General features: G+C 60.5%; 1 pseudogene; it reads right to left on the minus strand.

Moving 5' to 3' along the window:
- Positions 1-453: 453 nt before the first annotated feature.
- LOC113888890 lies at positions 454-6,901 on the minus strand (annotated as a pseudogene).
- Between the last annotated feature and the right edge of the window lie 1,493 nt (positions 6,902-8,394).

Here is an 8,394-nt window from a genome sequence, read left to right on the forward strand (position 1 = left end):
GACCTGCCGTCGTGTCCTGATGGCGGTAAAGCAACACCTTCTCTCTTTCTGACTTGGTCCTTGTGCCTAGCATGTGTGAGTGTGGTCCACGCCCTCAGGGACGAAGCTTTCTGGCTTTTCTGATTTTCCTCTCCTTGTTTGTCCTCAGTGGTAGCTACCCCTGTCATTGTTGTTTCCCTGTTCCTCCCTTCGTTTGGAGTAATGTGCTGACCTTTTTCAAAATCACTGATAATTGAGAGTCTGTTGTCTTCTTTATAAAATGAGGATATTAATTATCTTTTTTAAGGAAACTGAAACATGCCTTTCAGTGTTTTAGTAATCTGTTTATTTGTGGCTGTGCTGGGTCTTCCCTGCTTCGTGTGGGCCCTCTCTGATTGCAGCGAGTGGAGGCTGCTGCCTGGCTGTGCACGGACTGCTCACACTCGGGCTTCTCTCGAGGAACACCAGAGCTCTGGGCACCAGGGCTTCGGCAGCTGCAGCGCCCCTAGGCTCAGCTGTCCGGCAGCAAGTGGATCAGACCCATGTCCCTGCATTGGCTGGCAGACTCTTAACCACTGGGCCACCGGGGGTCCAGGATGCTGTTTCTGAGGGTAGAACCAGTTGAGTGGAAAGGGTCCCCGGGGCTCCTGGTGGTCTGTTAGGAGCCCAGGGACTGCTGCTTGTGGTTAGGTGGTGTCCATTGCTGGCAGCTCACGTGCCTCCTGGGGTCTGAGATCTGTCCCGGGAGCCTGGGGTCGGGTCCTTCCTGGGCTAGCGAACGGCGAGAGCAGCGTACTCACTGGGCTCTGCTGGGGGCTCCCCTGACGGGGGAGCCGGGGGTGCGGCCGTCCCCCTTCTGACGATCGAGTGGTTCAGCTGGGCGTAGGTCACGTCCTGGGGGGCTTCAGATGTGGCAGCCTGCGGGGGGGAAGGTGTGTGAGATGGGGTGCCTGGGGGCCTGGAGAGGAGGCACCCATCTGCTGTGCATCTGTCCATCCTTCCCGGAATCCCCCCGACCGGGAGGACAGGGGGTGCCTCCCGCCTTAGTGATCTCGGGGGCTCACAGGGCGCCCGTCCCCTCCTGGGGGCCTGCCTCCCGCCTGTTGTGCTGGAGGGAGGCAGTGAGGCAGGACAGGTGCCTCCTGGGTCCGCCGCCCTCGGGTCAGGTCAGCTCTCTCTCCTGGTGGAAACTCCAGGGGCCTCCTGATGCCCAGGAGCCTCTGGGAGCTTTGTGCAGCCCTGGTTTCTGTCTGAGCCCGGACCTCTTGCTCATCTGGCCTGGCACACAGCCGTCTTCCTGCTAAAGCGCGTCCCTCCTGCCTCAGGACCTTCCTCCCGAGTCTGCCCGCCCCAAGCGCCCAGTGCCGTCTCTTGATTTACTTTCCTCATCAGCACCTTGCATTCTGGGACTCCGCCAGCTTGTTGGCGTGGGGCCCCTCTCACCACGAGCTGAGCGCCTGCCGTACCTGCAGGGCCTGGGGGGTGGCGCCCGCTCTCCCGCGCCCTTTGCTGGGGGTGAAGGAGGGGGGCCTGGGCCGTGTGGGCCATCCACTGATGCACGCATCCTCATGAGACCTGGGGCTGCACCCCTACACCATAAGGTCAGCCAGAGGACATGGCGCCCTGAAGGAGGGGCCGTGAGGTCACAGGGCAAGGGGAGGGTGGGGTCACAGCAGGACCCAGGGAGCCGGGAAGGAGGGGTGGGGTGGGCGTGGCTGGAGCTGGGGTGTGAGCACAGCAACACGTGCGCTGGGCTGAGTTTGGCAACAGGAGGTCTGTGGTGGCCAGACGGGAGCAAGGGTCTCACCCGATGGTCCAGCTGCAGCCCCACCTCAGAGTGTGTGTCGCTCACGGCAGCATCTGCAGCAGAGCAGAGGGCACCGCTAGGTAGGGTTCAGAGAGCCTCAGGGCTGGAGCCCCCGCCCTGCACCCTGGGGGGGGGTGCTGTGTAGTCTCCCACCCTTCTGAGCATCCCCCCACGGCCTCCAGAGGTCTCTGTGCCCCCCCCACCCTGCACCCGAAAGTGCTGTGTGGGGTTTCAGTCCCCAGCCCCGGTCCCCCATCCTTCTGAGCATCCCCCCCACTGCCTCCAGAAGTCTCTGTGCCCTCCCGTGGGCCGCCGCCTCTCCTGCTCACAGATGGCCTGGTCCTGGGCGCCTGTGGCTGGGCTGGAGCTGAGGAGGAGACACTGTGTCAGGGGGAGAAGGTGGGGTGCTGTGGGTGGGGGCTCTGGGGGTGTTGGGGCGGGAGTTACCTGCTCTGCGGGCCCCTGTCCTCAGGCCCTGGGTCTGCCGCCCCTGTCGGAGGTTGGAAATCAGCCTCAGCCTGGGCTGGGTCTCGGGACAGAGGCTCGGCCCCGGGGACATGGTGCCCCCGCCCTCCACGTGGGATTCAGGAGGAGAGAAGGCAGCCTGGGCTCGTGGTGCGTGTGTCAGTTCGTGACATTGAGAAGGAGGGGAATGGCTTAAATGAGTGCACGTGGGCTGACCGTGGGTGTTTTTTTCCACTAGATTTTCAGATTTGAGATTCTGGAAAAATTTTTAAATGAAATATCGTTGATTTGTAATATATTAGTTTCAGGCATACAACATATGATTCAATGTTTTTATAGGTTATACTCCATTTAAAGTTATTACGAAATAATTGCTACATTCCCTGTGCTATCCAGTATATCCTTCTTGCTTATTTCATACACAGTAGTCTGTGTCTCTAGTCCACACTCCTCATCTGCCCGACCCCCCGGTAACCATTAGTTATTTTTCTGTATCAAGGACTCTGTTTCTGTTTTTCATATATGTTCCTTTGTATTATTTTCCAGATTCAGTATGTACCAATGCTATCATAAAGCGTTTATGTTCCTCCGAGTTATTTCAGTAAGCGTAATACTCTCTAGGTTCATGTGTGCTGTTGCAAATGGCAGAGTTTCCTTCTTTTCTATGGCTGAGTAATATTCCATTCTATGTATATGTGGGCATATACACACACACACACACACACACCACATTTTCTCTGTTCATTCATCTGTGCTGGACAGTTGGGTTGCTGACATATCTTGGCTATTGTAAATTGGCTACATGAATATTGGAATGTTTGTATCTTTTTAAATTAGTGTTTTCATTTTGTTCAAACATATACCCAGCAGTGGATTTGCTGGATCACATGATAATTCTGCTTTTCGTTTTTAAGGAACCTCCATATGGTGGGAAAACATTTTTTAAACTGACTGTTCCCATGTCCTTGGTTTCCCTCTGTCTGATGCCCTAAGGCCTCCAGGGGTCCGAGTCACCCCGTTCCCTACTCACGTGACTTCCTGCATCTGTCCTGACCCCGGTGTTGGAGGAAGAGAAAGAGGAGGACGAGGAGCAGCAGGACGAAGGTCACCAAGACCCCGATGAGGGCACTCAGGTACCACGTGAGGCCTGGGGCACCAGAGACGCCTGAGTGAGCCAGGGGTGCCGTTTAGCTGGGCACCTGCTGTGTGCAGACTCGTGCTGGGGTCTATGCATCCACATTCAGCCCATCCCACCCGTTTTACAGACGAGGAAACTGAGGCACAGAGAGGGAGATCACTCAGGGGCCCTGGTGACCCAGCCTGGAGGTGGCAGAGCCGGGACTGGAACCAGGGCCGTGGGCACCCTGAGCTCCTCCTGAGCTGGCCCCCAGGAGGACACTAGCTTCCTGCTCTGGGGGGCCCTCACCTGCAGGGGGCTGTCCGAGGGTCTCACCTGGAGCTGAGGGTCCTCCCTTGTCCCCTCCCCTCCCCCACCGCAGCGGGGGCGGGGGGAGGGGCAGGCTGCACGGAGGGGCCTCTGTGTCCTCCCCTCCCTCCCCACACGCTGCAGTAGAGGGAACAGGCCCCCCACAGTCACCTCCTCGGGGGCTCCCTGTGCTCCTTGTCCGATGCAGGGTCACACCCAGGTCAGAACTGAGGAAATCTAAGATCTGGGGCACGGGTCTCTCCTTTTACACTGGGAGAAGCTGAGGCCCGCACGGGGGTGTGGTGACGGTGAGGGAGTCCACATCAGTGTCTCCAGAGACGCCTGAACCGGGGCCTAACTCAGCCCTGCTCCTCCCCAGACCCGCCACCACCTTCCCAAGAGCCTGCTCCCTTTCTGCAGTTTCTGACTCCACTGAGGGGTGGAGCTGATGGAATGGATGCCTGGTGGCCGCTGGGGGTCAGGAAAAGGGTGGGGGTGGGGCCGCCTCCCCCTCCACAGCCCTGCTCCCCCAGCCTTGGCCCCCCGACCCCTAGCCGTTCACCCGGCAGCCCAGAGCCCCTGCAGTCTGTGTTGATGATCTGAGGGGGTATTAGATCCTCCAGCTCCCACACCGCCCTGGGCTGGGCTGTCTCCCCTGAGCATAGAGCCCGGACAGTCCATAGCTTCAAATCTGCGTCTGTGGCTGGGAGAATGGGACCTTGGGAGGTTGAGCCCAGGAAGAGGTGCCCTGGGCTCACCCGGGGTCCCCATCTCACTCCCCTCTGCCCTGCACGGCCCTGTGGCCTCCCGAAGACCCTGGCACTGCCCACCTGCCCCTCCGGGACCCCAGTGCGGGAGAAAGGGGCGGGGTGCGGGCTACGAGGCCCCTCCCTCAGGGGGCCCCTCCCTCAGCGCCCCCTCCTCCACCACCGTCCTGCGCTCCCAGGGCAGAGCCCCGAGCTGCTGAGTGAGACGGACAGACTGGGCCTCACCTGAGACCACGAGCACCAGGGGCTCACTGGGCTGTGACAGCAGGTAGGGGTCTGTGCTGAGTGAGCCGTAGCACCTGTAGGTGCCCCCGTGGGCTGAGGTCACAGGGCTCAAGGAGAACTCGGCCTGGTACCGCCCGGCTTGGTCCTGGGAGTGCAGACGCAGGGGGCGATGGGCTGTCCCCTCCTTGAACAGAAGGAAAGTGTCCGTCCTCTCTCCTGACTGACACAGCAGGGTCACATTCTCCCCGGGGGCCACCGTGGGGCCTGGCCGCACCGAGAGGGAGGGTCTGTCTCTGAGCCGTCCTGCAGAGAGGAAGGGGGTGCGGCCGCCGGCCCAGATTCTGAGCGAGACTCTGTGGGCCTCTCTGGCCCCTCAGCACAGTCTCTGTTTCTCAGAGTCTCTCCCCTCCCCGACCCCGTCTCTCTGTCCCTCCCCGGGACCCCTCCCCCTGGTCCCAGCATCACCCCTGGGGCTCCCCCGTGGGGCCTGTGCAGAGTCTGGTCCCCGACTGACCCGCTGGCTCCTCTCCTGCCACCAGCAGCTCCAGGGTCTCACTGGGCGCCGACCACTCGGAGGAGAGGCCGTGTCCACCGTAGCATCTGTATCGGCCCCCTTGGACGGTGCTCACGGGGCCCAGGGGGAAGTCGGCCTGAGAGAGCCCCTCCTGGGGCCTCCGGGCAGGGCGCTGGGGGAGGTCCTGTCCCCCCTCCTTGAACAGAGCAAATCTGGCGTAGCTGACATCAGAGCGGCACTGGAGGGTCAGGTTCTGTCCAGAGGTGATGACAGGGCCCTGCGAGGTCAGGAGGGAGGGCTTCCCAGACAGCCCTGGGGAGAGACACGCGTCGGTTGTAGGGACCGCTTCCCCATGAACCCCCCTCTCCCGGCCCGGCCCCAGGCCTCGCCGTGTCTCAGTCTGTGTGTCTGTCCTGTGAGCCCCACGCTCCTCTCCCCACCCTCTCACAGGGGCTCCCCTGGGAGCAGAGACCCCGGTAAGTTGTCTTGTCTGCACAAATGTATGGGGTCAGGATGGGATTCCTCACCTGAGACCAGGAGCTCCAGGGGGTCGCTGGGGGCCGACCACACCTGGGGGGTGTCCCTGTAAAAGCCGTAGCATCTGAACATCCACCTGTGCCCGGGGGTCACAGGGCCCACGGAGAACAGGGCCTGGGTCTGCCAGTTGGGGGCTCGCTGTCCATCCAGGGTCCGAGAGGACTCATCTTCTCCTTCCTTGGTCAGAAGGAATCTGTTAAATCCCTGATGGGAGCCACACTGGAGGGTCACGCTCCCTCCCAAGGTCACCACAGGGCTCGGCAGGGCTGAGAGGCTGGGTTTGCTGTAGGATCCTAGGAGAGAAGGAGGCAGCTGGATCTGTGGGGTTCCCCCTTCCCCCCCCCCCCGCCCAGGGCTGGGCTGTGAGAGGGACACCCCCTGAGAGCAGACCCCCTCCTGAGGGCAGAGCCCGTAGCCCCCGAGAGTCCCTCACCTGTCACCACCAGCTCCAGGCGGTCACTGCCCTCTGACCAGCCAGTGGGGGTGCTGTAGTAGCACTGATAGCTCCCTGCGTGCTGCTCCGTCATCTGTGGGATGGCCAGCTGGGCCTTGTCCCTGGGCCCCGGGGGTTTCTGTCTGTCCCAGGGGACTGAGGTGCCCTCTTTATCCAGATGGAATACCTGGGCCTCCAGGGTCCCCTGACACCAGATGGTCACGGGGCTCCCCGAGGGAACCACAGAGCCGGCTCAACCCAGATGGTGGGTTTGGGGAGGGTCCCTGGAAGGAAATCAAATGTGGGCTCACCAGGCGCCCCCGCCAGGCCCCAGCTCTCAGCCCAGACCTCCCAGACTCCCCCTCCGTGAGCCCTGAGCTGCCCTCCCCTTGCCCGCAGCCTGGAGGTGACCTTGTCCTCATGAAAGGAGGGAGCTGGGCCCTGGGAGAGACTCACCGGCCTGCACCTGGGTCCTCAGCCCCACACTCAGCCCTGGAAGAGAGCGCCCTGTGAGAGGTGTGCCCTCAGCTCTGAGCAGCACCTCTCCACCCCGGGAGCCTCCTGGGCCCTGGGGTCCCCTGACAGAGCAGGCTGGCTGGGGGTCCCTCCAGACCAGGGCTCCCCCTTCCCCTCCTCATCTCACCAAGGCAGAGCAGGGCGAGGAGCGTGGAGGCCATGGTATCTCCTCCCTGCGGTCCAGGCTGTGAGGATGGAGGAGACCTGGGTGTCCTCCGGACAGACAGACCACAGGGTGTGTCCTCTGCAAGGCTGGGGCTTCCTGTCACGCGGCTGTCACTTCAGCGTTCCCACAGGAAGGGGAACAGCCTCTTTTTGAAAGCCTGGCGTCATCCCCATTACAGTCCCAGTGTATTTCTGAGATGCCCCTTCCAATAGAGGGCATCCAGGACATGGCCTTCCCTCTGCAAGCCTCACCTCGGGGTCTGCTTCCTCCTCTGCCCACCGATAGCAATCCCTGTGGGGTTCTCACTGTGGATGGGGTCACCAGGCCCTGGAGATGCTTCGGAGAGGATGCCAGCCCCTGCTGCCCGCAGGACTCAGATCCCCAGAGACACTTTTTTTTTTTTTTTTAATTGGAGGACCGTTACTTTACAATATGGTGCTGGTTTCTGCCATACATCAGCATGGATCGGCCTTATGTGAACATGCCCTCCCTCTACAACCTCTCTCCCCTCTAGGTTGTCACAAAGCCCCTGTGTGAGCTCTGTGAGTCACATGGCACACTCCCCCGTGGTCTGTTTTACACGTGCTGGTGTGCACGTTTCCATGCTACTCTCTCCATTCGTCCCAACTCTCCCTCCCCTCTGAGTCCACAAGTCTGCTCTTTATGAGGGACACACAGTCAGCGTCTCCCTGGGCTGAGCGGAGTCCATGTGGCCGAGAACCCAAAGGAGATGCTCAGGGAGTAAGGATAGAAACTGACTCCTCCCCTGCCCCGGAGTGTGGGTTTTCCCCGTCACAACCCCCTTCAGGGGTGTCTCTCTTTATCGAATCACCGTCCAGCCCACCTTCCTGGGAACAAGCCCCTGGGTACTTCCTGCCTCCTCGGGGCCTCGGGGTCCTTGGGCACAGTCTCCTCCCGATCTTGTCATCACCTGCAAGCTTTAGGGGGTATTGATTTGGGTCAGAGCTCTCACTCTGATGGAGAACAGATACTCCTGTAAACGTGTGCCCGCTGCTCATGTACCTGGGGCGGCGGTGCCCTTTCTCGGCACCTGAGGTTCCTCCTTTGCATGTTGTCCGACCCCAGCCCTCAGAGGGGCTGCGGGCTCTTGCTGCCATCGTCATGGTCAATTTCCAGACGAGGTGATGGCAGGAGAGGGTGGATGTGAAGGGCTGCAGGCTGAGACTGCACATAGAGGGTGAGTGTGGTACCCACCCAGAGCCTCCTCTGCTCCTAACTCTGAGACGTGCTTGGAGAGTGTTTCTGAAACACGAAGCCACAGACAAGGGCAGAAAGAAAGTTCACCAAATGGAGGGGAAGCACAGCAAAGCAGGAGAGGTAGGCCATGTGGCCCCGGCAGTGGGGATCATCTCGGGGTCGGAGGAAAGTTTCCACCCATGTGGACACACAGAGGGAACCGTCGTCACAGAAACATAAAGGGAGGCAAGCATGTGAATTATTTTGTAGAACAGGTGGTCACTGAAAAGAGGTGAAAATTTTCAACGTGAACAATACAGTAGATTGAACACGTTAAAAAGTCATGCAGTCAAAAAGACAGC

Source organism: Bos indicus x Bos taurus, unplaced genomic scaffold (genome assembly GCF_003369695.1).
Source record: "Bos indicus x Bos taurus breed Angus x Brahman F1 hybrid unplaced genomic scaffold, Bos_hybrid_MaternalHap_v2.0 tig00002862_arrow_arrow_obj, whole genome shotgun sequence".
NCBI lineage: Eukaryota > Metazoa > Chordata > Mammalia > Artiodactyla > Bovidae > Bos > Bos indicus x Bos taurus.